This window comes from Neophocaena asiaeorientalis, unplaced genomic scaffold, assembly GCF_003031525.2.
Source record: "Neophocaena asiaeorientalis asiaeorientalis breed wild unplaced genomic scaffold, Neophocaena_asiaeorientalis_V1.1 scaffold46, whole genome shotgun sequence".
In the NCBI taxonomy this organism is placed as follows: Eukaryota; Metazoa; Chordata; class Mammalia; order Artiodactyla; family Phocoenidae; genus Neophocaena; species Neophocaena asiaeorientalis.
The window spans coordinates 942518-961073 of NW_020175393.1; positions in this window are offsets into that span (position 1 = coordinate 942518).

Below are 18556 nucleotides of genomic sequence, written 5' to 3' on the forward strand. Positions count from 1 at the left end.
TAAGTAGGTAGAATAACCCATATCTAACTAGAATCTAGGTAATATTTTAAGAATCAGGCAATCTTTATTCTAAAAGAAAAAGGGCTTAGGAAACGGCTAAGTGTTTTTATTTGGAAAATTGTGTGTTTATTTGATGTTGTTTAACTAGGTAGCATATTTTCAAAATCTGAGGTTCTTTTTAATCCAGCAAATTTATGCTATTTTATTCATCTCCATTCAATCATTTTATAATTCCAGAAGCTACAGTTTCTCTTAACCATTTTTAAACTTACAATTTATCATTACTAATATGTCAACCTCACAGATTTCACAAGTCAATTTCACTCAAATATTCCCCTTGAAGCCCAGGAGAGCACCACACCCCATCCTACAAGAATGCCTTACCTTTGTTCTATGGCACGTTACTACTGTCAAAGTACTTTCACACACATTAAATTATTTCATCCTCACAAAGACCCTGTGAGGAATATAAAAGACACTCTAACCCCCATTTTACAGGTAAGGAAACTGAGGCTCACACAAACTAAGTAAATTGCCCAAAATCACAAAACAGTAAGTCAAAAAATTCTTACCCTGAGTTTTCTAGTCTTTTGCTCTTTCCACCATCCCACTGTGTCTCCTATCTTTCTATGCACCCAGTTTCTGTACATTGGGCCAGAATAGGGCTGTCTCTATCAAAGAAGAATTATCAGCTGTGGCTTAAACACACCCTTCATACTACTCTCATTTCCCAGATACGCCAGCCAAACTGTACCCAGATCTTGTGCATGCATAAAAAGTGTGGAAGCAAAACACTACGCACCAGTGACGCAGAGATACTTAAAAAAAAAAAGGTCCAAAGTGTGTTTGTGAATAAATATGTCCACATCTCTTCTCCCAACATACTTAGACTTGCTCCCAATGAGAACTACAGCTCTGGGGAGAATTGAATTTCAGGGTCACTAGATGTTGTTCTGGGCCTAATGAAAAGAATGGGAAGACATTTACCTTTCTACACATCTCTTATTAAAGGAGAGAAATAGATGGAAGGAATTGGCCTGGGCCTCTGCCTCTCTATCCTGTGTTCCCTCCACCCATCAAAGTGTCAATGGGCATAAATATTTTTAAGATTCTTGATACTTGTTACACAATCATGCTGTCAATCATGCTTTGATAGGAAGTTGGCTCCTTGCATAAGGCACATAACCTATTCTGAAGGTATCTGAAACTTTTTCACAGTAAAACGTGAATATCTGAGGAAACTTAATAACAGTATTACCCATGCCCAGCCTAAGGTTTAAAATGTTAAGGGTAAAACTTGAGGTATAGGAGAGACATTAGGGGGTATAGGGGCATATCTTACCCATATCAGTCCTCTGTGCAGAAAGCACCAAAGAGAACCTCCTTTTATAAACGCAGCCTGCATTTGAAAGGGCTGCAAGAAAAGTGCTATCTTCAGAAACAAGCCAAGCTACAGATAAGGCAAGGAGATGAAGTAAAAAAATGGTAGAGAGGCTGAAAGAGAAGAGATTATTAATAACCAATTAGTGAAGAATTCTAGAGGAAGCAACTGGAAGATGAGAACGGGATAAGAAAGTGGGGAGAAGAGGGAGGAGAGAATGGATCAGAGGAGAGAAATCATGGGGAACTATTAAGAGTAGGGAGAAAAATACTTAATGACTTAATTTTGGTGGAGACCAAGGCCAATGGGCATTCCAATTTAAATAAAAATATCTTGATAATACCTTAGTGTTGAAGGCTTGACTGGAAGTGAAACAGCATCTCTAAGAGTTCCTCTGGATGATGGGTAGAGAATGAGAATATGGCAGTGGTTCTCAACCCAAAGTGCCACTTAGAATCTCCTGAAGACCTTTTATAAAATATAGATATCCAGGCCCCCTCTCAACCATTAAACTAGAATCACTGGGAGTAGACATGAACACTGGCAGTTCCTGGCAACAGGATTCTTTTTAAGATCCCCAAGTATAGCCAGGATCAAGGACCATTGACATGTGGTCCTGGGTGGTCCTTAAAGTTGGTACTGGACTACCAGTGTCACTGTAACCTGGGAACTTGTTAGGAATGCAAATTCTCAGGCATCACCCCAGACTCACTGAATCAGAAATCTGGGGGTGGGGCCCAGCAATCCAAGTCTTAACAAGCTCTCTGAGTGATTCTGAGGCACGCTAAAGTTTGTGGACCACTGAATATGGGATGTGGTGGAGGTGGTGTCCACCTGCTACACAGAGGCAGCTATAGCCATATCTACAAGTACCTTTCATGGTGAGGAGAAGTTATGTTCCCATCAGCATTCTATGAGAATTCTTACTGCCAAAATCTTTTTACATGTAATTTTTGGCAGTTTGATAGGCAAAAAAAAAAAAAAGAAGAAAAGAAAAGAAAACTTTTCTCTCTTACATAAGATTGAACACTTTTCGTATGTTTATAGTTAACATAAATCTTGCATGCTACAGTTCAAACTGATTTCTTTGATTTTAGTCTAAAATAAAAAGAGACTAGCCAGTTACTGTTGAGTGGAGGGGCAAACACACTGAATAGTTGCAAGGGGGTAACAAAAGCTCCATCTAGCCTGCCTATGAAGGATAAAGACGGTGTTCTAGTTACCAACTTTCAGCCCAATAATATGAATATACACAATAACATTTGTTCATAGTCTCTATTTTTATGAAAAGAGAAAGGGAACCACTCTCAAAAAAAATTAAGGGAAAGAAAACGAAGAGGAAATTCCTCAGATTAAACAAGCTTAAATATTGGAAGTATCTGGAGTAAAACACAAGCAGAAGATGTGGTATATATTTCCTGAAACTGTTAGTCGTTAAGTGGAAGGAATGATGTTTCTGTATTTTCTTAAATAGAACTTGCCATAGTCTGGGTGGTCCATAAGTTTTAAATAATAGCAATTTGCTATCCAATCTGGCCTCATTTAGCTTCCTTTTTCACTTTAACATCTTGAGTTTCTCCCAGTGCTTAGTTTGCAATTCACTCCAAAAATGACAAAAAAAAATCTAGCTAAGAACAAGCATACTTAGAAAAAAAAAAAAGAAGGCAAAATAAAACAATAGCGGGACTTCGCTGTTGGTCCAGTGGGTAAGACTCCACACTCCCAATACAGGGGGCCCAGTTTCGATCCCTGGTCAGGGAACTAGGTCCCACGTGCATGCCACAACTAAGAGTCCTCATGCCGCAACTAAGAGTCCTCATGCCACAACTAAGATGTCCACATGACGCAACTAAAGATCCCGCATGCCACAACTAAGACCCAGCGCAGCCAAAATAAATAAATAAATATTAAATAACCAACAACAACAAAAACCCCAATAGCTTCTTCAAGTTTGGGTTCAACTAACAAGTAAATTATTTATACAGAAAAAAATATCTTCTTACTTCAACATACAAATTATCAATTCAGATATTTGTTACTGCTTACTCAGACTCATAACTGTTTCCTTCCTCTTTTTATTGCACTCTGCTGCCAGATTAATTTTCTTACAGCGAAACTCAAAAGCTCTCAGTAACCTATCCCCCACTGCCACCCCATGCAGTACAGACAAGATGTTTAGCAGAGATAGGCCACAGGGAATCAGCTCTGGGGAAACTACAGAAGAGAGAGGAACGTGGTAATCTTCAAAACTGTGAGGAATTCTGGAGAGACTACAGACCATTGTCAGCTGTTGGTGGAGAGGCAAGCAGAGGCAGAGTAACAGGTGAGAGAGTGCTGTTAGTTTCTGCTCTGCCTCTCTCAGATTTCTTTTGGACCACTGCCCACCCAATTACCGCTGGGAGTCAGAAGGCAGCAACAGGAGCCCACATAAAGGTGGGAACGCTGACCAGCTGCCCTGAGACCCACTCCTCCCAGCCTCCTTGCCAGCCCACATAAGGGATAGTAGGTCACATCTGAGAGAACTGTCTTCTCCCTTTAAAACTTTAGAGGAGAACCCTTACCCAAAGGAATGCCTAGTTGGGGGGTGGGGGGAATGGCAACAGATGGGTGGTGGACTGCAGTTCTGGTGTCTAGGACTCTCTCTCTGGGGCTCATCTTCTAACCTCTTCTTAAGATCACAAGAAAGCCATAAACCAGGGCCTGAGCCTTGGTGTCTCATCCTGGTACTTGATAACTCTAGGGGGACATCAGCTCACAACCTAAATACCTGAGGTTAGAACCCCTAGAGAAGGAACACCACAAACTGCACAACATAGATCATATCAAGCAGAAATACTGGAATAAGCAGATGAAGAATTTAAAATAAGCACAACCAATGTTGTCAAAAGGTACTGGTAATATGAAACAGGAAAAAGTCAAAAAGATAGGCAAATTGAAAGATTAACTATTAAAAAAAAACACTCAAAGAAAGAATAGTAGATGGGATAAACAGCAAGCTGAATATAGCTAAAGAATAAACTGCAAAACTGAAAGAGCAGATTGAGGAAATTTCCTATGAGGCAGAAAAAAAAATAGGATAAAAAAATAAATATAGAAATAAAAAGTTAAGCAGCGACTTCCCTGGTGGTGCAGTGGTTAAGGATCCACCTGCCAATGCAGGGGACATGGGTTCTATCCCTGGTCCGGGAAGACCCCACATGCCACAGAGCAACAAAACCCACGAGTCACAACTATTGAACCTGCGCTCTAGAGCCCGTGAGCCACAACTACGGAGCCCACGCACTGCAACTACAGAAGCCCGCACGCTCTAGGGTCCACATGTCACAACTGCTGAGCCTGTGTGCTGCAACTACTGAAGCCCATGTGCCTAGAGCCTGTGCTCAGCAACAAGAGAAGCTACCACAATAAGAAGACCGAGCACTGCAACAAAGAGTAGCCCCTGCTCAGCAACGAAGCCCCAAGGCAGCCAAAAGTAAATTAAAAAAAAGAAAAAGTTAAGCATCATGGAAAATAAAAAGCAGACATGCTGACATACTGAAAATAGGAATCCAAAGGAGATAATTAAAGAGAGGAGAAAAAATATTTAAGGAAATAATAAAAATAAATAACCCTGAATTAAAGAAAGATGAAAGAACTCAGATGGAAGGAACTGAGTGCCAAATAAGATTAAGAACTCAGATATAATACTGGGAAATTTAAGCACATAAAAGATAAAGAAAATTCTAAGAGCTTCCAGAGAAAAAGAACATCTCCTATAAAACTACAAGAATCAGATTTCTTAAAAGCAACACTGGATCCAAATATTTGCAGATTTTCCAGATGTCATTCTGTTACTGATTTCTAATTTAACTCCCCTGTGGTCTGAAACATACTTTGTATGATGTGAATCCTTTTAAATGCATTGAGAGTTGTCTTATAGCTCAAAATATGGTCTATCTTGAGCAGACACTTTACCAAAGAAGATATATAGATGGCAAATAAGCACATGAAAAGATGCTCAACACAATTAGTCCTTAGGGAAGTGCAAAATAAAACAATAATGCAATACCACCACACACCAACCATACCAAGTGTTGCCAAGGATATAGAGGAACTGGAACTCTCATGTACTGCTGGTTGGTTCATCAACTTTGAAAAGTAGTTCAGCAGTTTCTTAAAAAGTTCAATATACAAATTGTAAAATTTCTTGTTCTAATTCTGAGAATAATACCATTGGTAATTTGATAGGGATGGCACTGAACTTGCAGATTGCTTGCTTTGGGTATTATAGTCATTTTCACAATATTGACTCTTCTGATCCAGGAGCATGGCATATCTCTCCATCTGTTTATGTTATCTTTGATTTCTTTCATCAGTGTTTTATAGTTTTCTGAGCACAGGTCTTTTGCCTCCTTAGGTAGGTTTATTCCTAGGTATTTTATTCTTTTTGTTGTGATGGTAAATGGGATTGTTTCCTTAATTTCTCTTTCTGATCTTTCATTGTTAGTGTATACGAATGCAAGATTTCTGTGCACTAATTTTGTATCCTGCAACCTTACCAAACTCATTGATTAGCTAAACACAAATGACCCTGAATAGCCCAAGCAATCTTAAGAAAGAAAAAATGGAGCTGGACGAATCAGGCTCCCTGACTTCAGACTGTATTACAAAGCTACAGTAATCAAGACAGTATAGTACTGGCACAAAAACAGAAATATAGATCAATGGAACAGGATAGAAAGCCCAGAGCTAAACCCATGCACATAAGGTCACCTTAACTTTGATAAAGGAGGCAAGAATATACAGTGGAGAAAAGAGAGCCTCTTCAATAAGTGGTGCTGGAAAAACTGGACAGCTACATGTAAAAGAATGAAATCAGAACATTCCCTAACACCATACACAAAAATATACTCAAGATGGATTAAAGACCTAAATGTAAGGCCAGACACTTTCAAACTCTTAGAGGAAAACATAGGCAGAACACTCTATGAGTATACGCTGAGCAAACCATAATTCAAAAAGAGACACGTACCACAATGTTCATTGCAGCACTCTTTACAATAGCCAGGACATGGAAGCAACCTAAATGTCCATCCACAGATGAATGGATAAGGAAGATGTGGCACACATATACAATAAAATATTACTCAGCCATAAAAGGGAACAAACTTGAGTTATTTGTAGTGAGGCTGATGAACCTAGAATCTGTCATACAGAGTGAAGTAAATCAGAAAGAGAAAAGCAAATATCGTATGCTAACACATATATATGGAATTTTAAAATGTGGCACTGATGAACTTAGTGGCAGGGCAGGAATAAAGATGCAGACGTAGAGAACGGACTTGAGGGCACGGGGGAGATGGGGAAGCTGGGATGAAATGAGAGTAGCATTGACATATATACACTACCAAATGTAAAGTGGATGGCTAGTGGGAAGCAGCCACATAGCACAAGGAGATCAACTCGATGCTTTGTAATGACCTAGAGGGATGGGATAGGGAGAGTACGAGGGAGGCTGTAGAGGGAGGGGATATGGGGATATATGTATATGTATAGCTGATTCACTTTGTTGTACAGCAGAAACTAACACAACATTGTAAAGCATTTATACTCCAATAAAGATGTGGAAAAAAAGAAAATTTCAACATACACCTCCCATTTGATCCAGCCATTCCACTCCAACGAATTATCCAAGGAAAAAGAAAGTATATATATGTCCATACAAAGACTTATACGAGTGTTCACAGCAAATTTACTGGTAACAGCCAAAACCGGAAACAATCTAAATGTCCATTAACAAGTGAATGGATAAACAAACTGCCATACATTTATATAATGGAATAGTACTGAGCAATACAAAGGAATGACCTATTGATACATGCAGTAACATAAATGAACCTGAAAATACTTATGCTAAACAAGAAAAACAGAAGAGTTCATAGTGTTTGATCAATTTATATTAAATTCTAGAAAATGCAACTAATCTACAGCGACAAAAAGCAGGTAAGTGGTTGCCTGGGGATGGGGAAGAAGGGTAGGGAGGGGTGGGAGCAGGGTTACAAAACAGCAGGAGAAAACTTTGGGGGGACATGAATACGTTCATTATAGTGATACTATGATTACAGTAATGATTTTTAAGAGTGTATACATGTGCCAAGACTTATCAAAATGTACACTTTAAATATGTGCAGTTTCCTGTATGTCAATTATACCTCGATCAAGCTGTTAAAATGAAAAAAAATAAATGTTACCAGAAAAATAAAATTGGTCTGAAAAAAATAGATGAGGGACTTTCCTGGTGGTCCAGTGGGTAAGACTCTGCATTCCCAATGCAGGGGGTCCGGGTTTGATCCCTGGTCAAGGAATTAGATCCCACATGCATGCCTCAACTCAGAGTCCACATGCTGCAACTAAAAAGCCCGCATGCTGCAACTAAGAGTCCACATGCCACAACTAAAGATCCCGCATATTGCAACAAAGGATGCTGCATGCCACAAGACCCAGCACAGCCTAAATAAATAAATAAATATTCAAAATCAACAAACTTAAAAAAAAGAAGATAGATGAAATACAAACCCCAATTTTTTATTTTTAAAAAATGAGCAAATAAAAGAAGGAAAATTTAAAATAAAAATACATATTTATAATAATCTAGAATTAAAACTCTAGATAATATCAATGCAGTGGTGGAGAGGAGAAGCCAAAGGAAGATGAGATGATGTCTCTCAGTTGGTGTCCACTTGGGAGGCGGAAACACACAGCCATTGTTAACAGTGAGTATTGAACATAATTAAGGAACTGCTAGCCAGGTTGCAAAGAACTGGAAAATCAAAAAGGGAACCATTACCACCCCTCAAGCCTTCCTTTCCCCAGCAGTGGAGTCTGTGCCAGTAGCAACAGTTGAGCCTGGTTTTCAGGGTTCCCGACATTCCCCCAGCCAGCCTCAACAAGATCCACTGAGAGCAACGCCACCTCCTCAGAACTGTTAGTCCCACTCTGCAGGGCTCCTCCTCCAAATTTACAGATTTTTAAAATTTCCATCTCCTCTAATATTCTACAGAAATATTAGGGAAATACAAACACCACTTATTGAAGAAATAATTAAGGAATTTTCACTAATTTTTTAAGCAAGATAATAGCATTGAAGTTATGTTTCCCCCAAAAAAAGTTCTCATCCCTTAAGGATTCAGGCTGAAATAGTTACAGATGAAATAATATAATGTCTATGATTTTTTCAAAGTAATCTGACCAGAGGGATTGCTAAAGTAGGTGGAGCTATAGATAAAATAAGATTTGACAGAAATTGATCATTATTACAAGTGGATGATGCGTAGTTCATTTACTTTTGAAATTTTCCACAATGAAGGGTATTTTAAAAAACATGCACACAACCGTACTTATATAATAAAAACACATACAAAAAATTATGACTATCAAGTGCATTAGCAAGGTTGCAATTGCTGGGAGTGGGAAATAAAAGGAAATAAAAATGAATGAATGAATGAAACAGAAGAGTCTAGCACAGACCAATGGCCAAACTTTGCTATAAACTGAGGGGTACCATTGGCTTGACTTTTAGCACAATATAGGACAAAACAAAACAAAGTCTCAAGTCTTTAGATTGGCATTTTATGCCTTCTAGATTTGGATCTACCTTTTAAAACATTTTTTTATCATTCACCTTGAAAATCTAACATTCCATCAAAATAGAATATTCACTGTAGATTATGTCCTCTGATTCCATGATGTAGTTCCTAATGGTCCTACTGCCCAAAACTCTGTGTCCATGTCCCAATCTCTACATAACAACTTTTCACTTGTCCTTCAAAGTCTAGCCCATGTATCACCTCCCACTGATGCCTCCCCAGTGCCCTTCTCTTCCAGTGGAGAGAAATCTATATACAAAACAAAACAGAGGGCTTCCCTGGTGGCGCAGTGGTTGAGAGTCCACCTGCTGATGCAGGGGACACGGGTTCGTGCCCCGGTCTGGGAAGATCCCACATGCCGCGGAGCGGCTGGGCCCATGAGCCATGGCCGCTGAGCCTGCGCGTCCGGAGCCTGTGCTCTGCAATGGGAGAGGCCACAACAGTGAGAGGCCCGCGTACTGCAAAAAAAAAAAAAAACCTAGCACTTCATTAGAATTTTGCTTAAATAATTATCCTTTTCTAATTCACACTAAAGTTTTTTTGGTATTTACCGTCGTTCTCAAGATCCAGTTCTTTGCAGTGTAGTATCCTAGGAAACGTACCAGCTATATTCATCTCTGTATCCCATTAGCACTGTCTCAAATATTGCAAGCGTCTCCTAAATGATCAATGAAGGAAGAAGAAAGAAAGGGTGGGAGGGAGGGAATAAAAAGATTGGAATGAATGAATGAACTGCATTTCAATTCACTGGTTCTTTCAAGGGAGAAAACTGATCAAAAATAAAAAGCCAAACTCACTTAAAATCATAAGAATGATTTCATAACAAAAGATGTCATCACTTTTGTAACTATTTCTTCTCAGCTGTCTGGAGCTTCCTTTTTTTTTTTTTTAAGCATATAAATGCATATATCAAACGGGATTAAAAAAAGAAAAATGCAAGGTAAAAGCTGAAACACATGTTCAGAAGCCTTTTTGTTAGGACACTGTCCCTGTTTTATGCCTGAAACAATGGAAGCAACATGAAAGGGGTGGGGTGGGGTGGGGGTTAAACCAGTTGCACTTGGAGGAGAGATGTGCTTCCCACTTCTTCACCTCCCTCAGCTGATAGGCTCAGCAAGAGGCAAAAAGAAAAAAGCCAGGAGGACAAAGAAAACTCAGTCTTCTTATGGGCAGTGGCATAGAGAGATCTGGGCTCTCCGCCTGTCCATGGTTTTCCTAGTTCTGGGACCTTGGACAAATCATTCAACCTCAAATCTTCTCTGCTGAGTCTCTTAATTTTAAAATGGGGCAACAGCTATTGTAGTCTCCATTGTTCTTGCTGACTGCCTTTTCTGAATTTTCTTTTAAATGACTTGATGCCTTTTGGGGGAAAAGGAGGCCGCTGCAGTTTCCTTGTTCGGAGGGGAAGGGGTTGGAACCGCCAGGACACTCTTAAGGAGACTAGTCTTTGAAAGGAAGGTGGGCAAAAAGGAGGGATGGGGGATCCAGGCGGCAATGAGGTAAGGAGGTGCCACAGAAGCGTCCCTCGGAGGCTTGGAGACCATCTGGCTTCCAGCAGAGCCGCCTCCAGACCAAGTGCAGTTCAGCCCTGGAGACATCTCTCCCGGCACTCTGAAGCCGCTGAGATTCTGACGACTGTACACAGGTGGAGGCAGCATCCGGGGACTTCCCTGTCTATACAGACCTGGGATGTCTGAAGAGACCGTCCTTGAGGCACAGGAAGTGCAGTGGGTGTGGCCCAGACAGAGCGGGAGAGAGAGCACGTGGGTCCATCACGGCGACAGGAGAGGAGGGGCTTATAAGCCTGGTGCAAGGCACCTCTTCCAGGACTCGCAGAAATACCTAGTGGGAAATGTGGGCAAGTGAGGGATGGGGGCAGGGGCTCAGGTCAATCAATTGCATTCTGGGGAGAAGAACCAGGGTAAATTGGATATAAAAATTAATGATATTCACACACTACTATTATATATAATAGATAAGGAATAAGGACATACTGTATAGCACAGGGAACTCTACTCAATACTCTGTAATGACCTATATGGGAAAAGAATCTTAAAAAAGAGTGGATATATGTATATGTATAACTGATTCACTTTGCTGTACACCTGAAACTAACACATTATAAATCAACTGTACTCCAATAAAATTTTGTAAAAATTAATGACATTTCATTTTATACCCCAGGTGGAGGAAAGCAAGACTTGCTGCCGCAATCACTACGTACAGCATGCCGTATTTTGCCAATTCCAAGATCCATTACATTTGACCCTTGAATAAAGAAGGGGTTAGGGGTGCTGACCCTCTTCACAGTTTCACAGCTGAAAATCCGTGTATAGCGGACCCTCCATACCCCAGGATTCAACCAACAAAGGATTCTTGTAATACTGCAGTATTTACTACTGAAACAAATCCATATAAGTGGATCCAGCAGTTAAACCCCTTGTTGTTCGAGGGTCAACTGTAGTTGTCAGCTGCACCATCGATTTAAATAAGAAGGGTTGGGCTTCCCTGGTGGCGCAGTGGTTGAGGGTCCGCCTGCCGGCACAGGGGACACGGGTTCGTGCCCCGGTCCGGGAAGATCCCACATGCCGCGGAGCGGCTGGGTCCGTGAGCCATGGCCGCTGAGCCGGCGCGCCGGAGCCTGTGCTCCGCAACGGGAGAGGCCACAACGGTGAGAGGCCCGCGTACCGCAAAAAAAAAAAAAAGAAGAAGGGTTGGGGGAAAAAATTTATTTTACCCCAGCCATAATGCTAATCATAAACAACGATCATAAAACAAATCGTGACTTCAGACTGTAACAAAGAAGAATCAGAACCGAGGAAATATATTTTTACCATTTAACAAGCTTTACTGTTATTCAGCAGTATTAACAGTTAAAAAATTAACAGTGCTTTTAATGGTTTGATAATTGTAAAATTTCTCACACACATTACTTTTACACTTTGAAATAGACATACACCGTTTTACATGAAGGTTTTGCACAGAGGTAGGATGAAATATAAAAGATTTTGATCAATATTTCTTCCCACTAATTAAGATAACTTTATCTTTAATGTAAAACATTTAAGGAGTAACTTTCAATAGGCAATAAGGTGATAATTCATACTCAAAAGGAAGGGCGAGTGACTTCCCTGGTGGTGTAGCGGTTAAAAATCCTCCTGCCGATGCAGGGGACACGGGTTTGAGCCCTGCTCCGGGAAGAGCCCACATGCTGCAGAGCAACAAAGTCTGTGCATCACAACTACTGAGCCTGTGCTCTAGAGCCCGCTAGCCACAACTACTGAGCCCACGTGCCACAACTACTGAAGCCCGTGTGCCTAGAGCCCATGCTCTGCAACAAGAGAAGCCACCACAATGAGAAGGCCGCGCACCACAAAGAGGAGTAACCCCCGCTCGCCACAACTAGAGAAAGCCCACGCGCAAAGAAGAACCAGTGCAGCCATAAATAAATAAATAAATAAATAAGAGAAAGGCAAATATCCTTAAAAAGTAATAAAAAGGTAGGGTGAAAGTACATATTTTATTGTATTTTTTTTGGAAAAGCTTTCTAAATGTTTTATTTGGCCATTAACTGTTGCTAAAATTTTATCAGTTTATTCTCTATGAAAATGTAGATGTATCCTAAACCAAATATTTAAGTAACATTTTACTGGAAACAAAACGCTCTGTGGTTATATAAATAAGACTTAAAAATGAGATGTAGCCCACATACTGTAGAATATTAATATTAAAACAGATATATTAAATGGTGAGAAGATAATTTCTATTATATGTATAGAAGGAGTTAAACTTTGGTTAATTGGGGAATATGAGGAAAAGAGAAAGCTCTTCACAAAACAATTGATATTTTATCTGTAAAAATCAATGATTATTATGTCTTATTCCAGGTAATACAAAGATAATAATAGCTCCTTAAAATTTATAATTATAGCAGATATAGAAATATTCACTTACAGCTGAAATTTACTTTCAAAAACTATAGTATGCATATGTAATAAAAATAAATGTATTTCCTACTATTACGCATAACTTCCATCAAAGGTTAATAGTTATATTATTCTAGAATCATCAATATACAAGTATTTCAGTATCAAACAGTTTATAAACATGTTTTCAATATCACTTTCTCAGAAGGGCCTTTTCTGAAACTATCTCCCATATGGGGATATATGTATATGTCTTCACTTTGTTATAAAGCAGAAACTAACACACCATTGTAAAGCAATTATACTCCAATAAAGATGTTAAAAAAAAATCTAAAAAAAAATTTTTTAATTAAAAATAAAAAAAAATAAACTGTATCCTCCTCTCCTTATTCCTTTCCATAGCACTCTTCTACTGTCCTAAGACATCATAACTTAAAGTTACGCATTAATTCACACATCTCTTTATTCAACACCACTTTCTTTCTACCCAACCTGGCTGTAAACAGAGAGAGAACTACTCTGCCTTTTGTTCACATTTTTGCCCCAGCACCTATCACAGTATTGGGCACCTAGTAGGCAATTAACTACTACTCATTAGATCTCTTCATATTTCCCTAGTACCCTTACTTTACTCCTTTTCCTGCCTCTTTTCCCTTTTTTAAAAAATTATTTTTTATTGAAGTATAGTTGATTTACAATGTTGTGTTAGTTTCAGTTGTAGAGCAAAGTGATTCAGTTACATATATATATATTCTTTTTCAGATTCTTTTCCCATATAATTTATATACAGTAGTATGTATGTTACCCCCAAATTCCTAATTTATCCCTCTTCCCCGTTTTTGAACCCTGACACTTCCCAGTTCCTCCATTAACCCCTGAAAAGTATTCACCAACCTCTGGAACTAGGAGAACATCACTGAGAAGCAAGCCATGGATGCCCTCAAGGATGGTGCCGCCATCCCAAGAGGGGAGAAGGAATACAGACACCCTCCGGAAATGCTACAGGAAAGGGGGACGGGTAGGGGAAAAAGGTCTCTGATTCCACAGGGCCAACAGCAGACTTTGCAGGAGAGCCCTGGACCCCTTGCCTTTGAGCCCCTACACACTGGGGAAGAGCAGGTGTCACAGATATGCTTGGAGAGCTGAAGTGGAGAAGCAAGGTGGTGAACACCTGGACTGAGATTCGAACTCTGACGTTTACTAGATATGTAACTTGTAAATATGCTTAAATCCTTGAAGGTTGCTTTTTTCAGCTGCCACGTGGAGCTGTAGCCAGCTGCCATTGCTGGCCCCAGAGAGTGGTTGTGAGAATTAAATGAGAGTATGCTTAAGAGTTTGAACACAGTGACGGACACATACTATGGCCTCAGTGAATGGAACACAGCCTCCATAATTATTGGATCCTGGCCTTGAATTGGATGAATCAGCTTCCTTCACCTTTTCCTGTCTTGTAGAATGAATCACCTACCCAGTATCTTCCCAGTAAGATAGCATATCTTAAATATGCACAAATACAGTTTTGGTTTCTTTGTTTTGTTTTGTTTGGGGGGGGGGTTGAGGGGTTTGTTTGTTTGTTTGTTTGTTTACAATAGGCACTAATCAAAGAGATACCGTTCTGTTCCTCCTGCACCCACATTCACCCACTTGAGTATCGAGACACTGCAAGTTTCCTCACAAGATAAAGGATGTTCATCTTACTCTCTGTGCCTGAGCCTGGCTTGGAGGCCCCTCGAAATACCTCAAATACAGTTTTAGAAATAAGATGGTAAATGGGCCTGTACCTTTTATTAATACAGGCACACCTCGTTTTATTGCACTTTGAAGACATTGCATTTTTTTACAAATTGAAGGTTTGTGGCAACCCCGCGTCAAGCAAGCTTATTCATGCCATTTGTTCAATAGCATTCGCTCACTTTGTGCCTCTGTGTCACAATCTGGTAATTCTCTCAACAGTTTACACTTTTTCATTATCATTATATTTATTCCAGTGATCTGTGCTCAGTGATCTTTTTTTTTAATATCTTTATTGGGGTATAATTGCTTTACAATGGTGTTTTAGTTTCTGCTTTATAACAAAGTGAATCAGTTATACATATGTTCCCATATCTCTTCCCTCTTGCATGTGATCAGTGATCTTTGATGTTATTACTAGGACTTGCTTAAGGCTCAGATGATGGTTAACATTTTTTTGGCAATAAAGTATTTTTTTAATTAAAAATTTACATTTTTTTAAGGCATAGTACTAGACTACAGTATAATGTAAACATGACTTTTATATGTACCGGGAAACCAGAAAATTCATGTGACTCACTTTATTGATATTTGCTTTATTGTGGTGGTCTGAACCGCAGACTCTGAGGTCTGCCTGTAGTATCTGCAGAGAACTTTCTTCTGTAGAGAAGTTTTTCGAAGCACTTTCATATATGTTATGCTGTTTAAACCTCACAATAACTCTGTGGCTGGAATTATCATGTTCAATTTCTTTTCTTACGTTTTTTCTTAATCTTTTTTTTTTTTTCCCCCATAACCCAGGCTAAGATGTTAATGTATTTGCCCAGAGTCCTGTCACTAGCACACCAATATCTGAAGGAATGAGTTGGTCCGTAAGGAACCAGACACTGCTCCAGGCTGTCCCTGGTTTTTTTTTTCTTCTCTTTCTCCCTTTCTTCTTTCTTTCATTTTCCCCTCAATTCTTTCCTCCTCTCCCTTTTTCCGGTAACCCCTCATAATCTACACCAGTTTTCATGCCCTTCCTCTGGGAGTCTGGAATGCAATACTAATGCGATTACTAAACTGCAAGCCTCAGAGGACACAAAACACAATAGTCTTTTTTTTTTTTTAATTATTTCAACAGTCTTCTTTCTCAGTTAAAAGAAACCCAGCTTTCATTAATCATGCAACATGTTACCTGAATTGAGCTGTTAACAGACTTTTAAAAGTCGAAATAAATATTTGCAGGCTTACACTGGCACTTCTTTTTGCCTTTTAAATAAACTACCATATAACCATCTGAATATAAAACAGCCCTAAAACTATATAAACTGGCCATAACTTGAAAATGAAAACTCAGAAACCTCAGAACATATTACCCTAGTTAAAATGGGATGACCTGAATCTCCTTTTTACAACTAGAAAATACAAAAATGGATAAAAGAGAAAACTCTTGCTAGGGTTCCATCTTGAAGCAGAATTTATGTTTGTCTTTTATGAGGAGAGGGAAAAAAAACAGGATTTATAAACAACCTTGGGTGTAATATAATATGGATTAAGATATTTATTTCTTACAAATTTGACCTCATCAAATGTACCAAATTTCAGTTTCCCCATCTCTAAAATAAAGTCAAAGATCTGAAAAATGGGACAATTTGTACTTTTTCCCTCTGGTTTTACATTCTAGATGCCCTTCCCCACCCCGTGTTAGGAACTTTCTATCAATGTGGTCTCCATGCAGAAGAGCAGGGTCTAATGTTAGCAAAGGCAATATCACTAATTATCATTTTCAATCCAAGTAAATTTTGGAAAAAAAAAAACCCTGACCCAAGTAACATGTCAATTTAATGAACATCAAATCAAATATTCTTTGACATTTTGACACTATTTTGACTTACTGAATAAATCCCATCATAAATCCTTCTTAAATACTTGAGGTTTTAGAAATTGTTTAAATGTTGTTTCTAAGATCTAGAGATGCATAACAAACTATCAAAGTAACAAAAGCATCTGTCTTTCAATAACAATTACAATGATTATCTCATTTTGAAGGATTTTAGGAAGGAAGCTATATGACCTACCTGAAGGAAAAGAAGGAAAAAACTCTCTACTTCAACTAATAGATTTTATCCCCAGCAGGAGCAAAGGAAAATACTCTAGAGCTGGTAGCTTTTTTGGCCTGCAGAATCACAGCTCTGGTAGTTAAATCGTTAGCAAAACTAACCAGAAGAAGGTCTGACATACGCAAATCATCAAATAGTAATAACTTCTCTCTATTACTTTCTTCAAAATGGCACCTAAAATCACTGTGCTTTTTCACTTGCTTATTTTTTGTCTTCTCCCTCTAGAAGGAAAGCTCATGAGAACAGAAACGTTGTCCTTCCCATTCACCCCAAGTCCCCAGTACCAAGAACAGGACCCACCTAGAGTGGGTACCTAGCGAATATTTGTTAAATAAACAAGCACACATTTAATCCAACTGGCAGAGAACTGTCTTCATTATATAATCATGGAACTTTATGTATTGTCTAAATTTCCAAAGGTTCTTTGTAGCCCAGATCAACGTTGGTACTCATTTCATAGCTAGTTTATGGACTTATTTAATCCATGTTCTCAAATATTAAAAGACATCTGTAAAAGATTTCTTAGTTATTTGTTTTGCAAAGTGAAAACAAGAAGATAGTGCCTAAATCTACTTCAGTAATAATCTTAACTTCAAGGACAAATTCTCACATTCAAGGTTTTAGCTATCACCCTTGCAATTTAATTATGACTCCGAAAACCCACTGAATTTCCCCAGAACGGTTCGTGAGCTCTCACAAAAGTTACATACGGTTTTCCTGGGCAGGAAAAAGGGCTGTGCTATGTGCTTGAGAGACATCTCTGGGCAGAGAATTTTATTTTCAATACCATGCGTTTTAGTGAATGATACCGAAAAGGAGTGGCCTGTTTTACATCTATGGGTTTACTTTAAGGAGTGTAGTTATTGAAGATTTTCCTTTAGAAAGAAATCATTTCTTGAGGGTCTTCTCAAGGTCATCCAGCCTTTCTATCTTCTTCCATCAGCACATGACTTAGGTAATTATTCTAATGCCCCAAAGTTCTGGACAAAGAAATTAAAAGGCATAGAGAAAGAAACAGAAATTTATAAAAACAAAAAAATCAAGTTTAAGAATTTCTTTTGTACAGTCTTGAGCCAGTAAGGATGATTGTCTGATTCCGAAAGTCTCTACCGAATGAAATGACACCATCGCAGTTAGGGCAAGGAGGGTCCTGATTTTTCTGTCAGAAGACCCGGTTTAAGTGCAGGTTCTATCATTCAACTTTTCTCCAGCTCAGTTTCTCCATCTCTAAAATGAGGTCATATTAAAACTCTACAAGATTATATAAACCAGTTGTGAAAGGGGGGCATATATATTAAGGCAACGTATTATATGTTATATTAAGGCAGCCTATGTGTAAAGGCAGCCTGCAGGCAGGAGTCAGGTGAGGGTACTAGGAGGAAAGACTTTGGGAAAAGATGGGGTGAACCTGGGTGGTCAAGCCATCACCCGGATGAAGAGAGACACTGACCTTACTATCTGCCCCAGGCCAGTGGCTCCTTTACCCAGAGAAGAAAGCCATTTCCTGGGCCAGCCTTCTTTTTGTATTAGCTCTTAAAAGACAACTGATTGGGGACATGTTGTTTGTTTGTTTTGTTTTTGTTCTGTTGTTGTTTTTTTTTTTTTTTTTTTTCTGTTGATCGGGAATATTTTGAAAAAGAGGGGAGGGAAAACTATGTGCTAAACTTCAACTCTTGAAGAACTGGGTTAGTGATGAAATACTCATGAATCAATGTCCACGGCCAGGTGCTGGCAGGGTTGGAGAAATAATGTGTGTTCTAATCCCAGCCTGGCCTTATGCTAGTGGTGCCA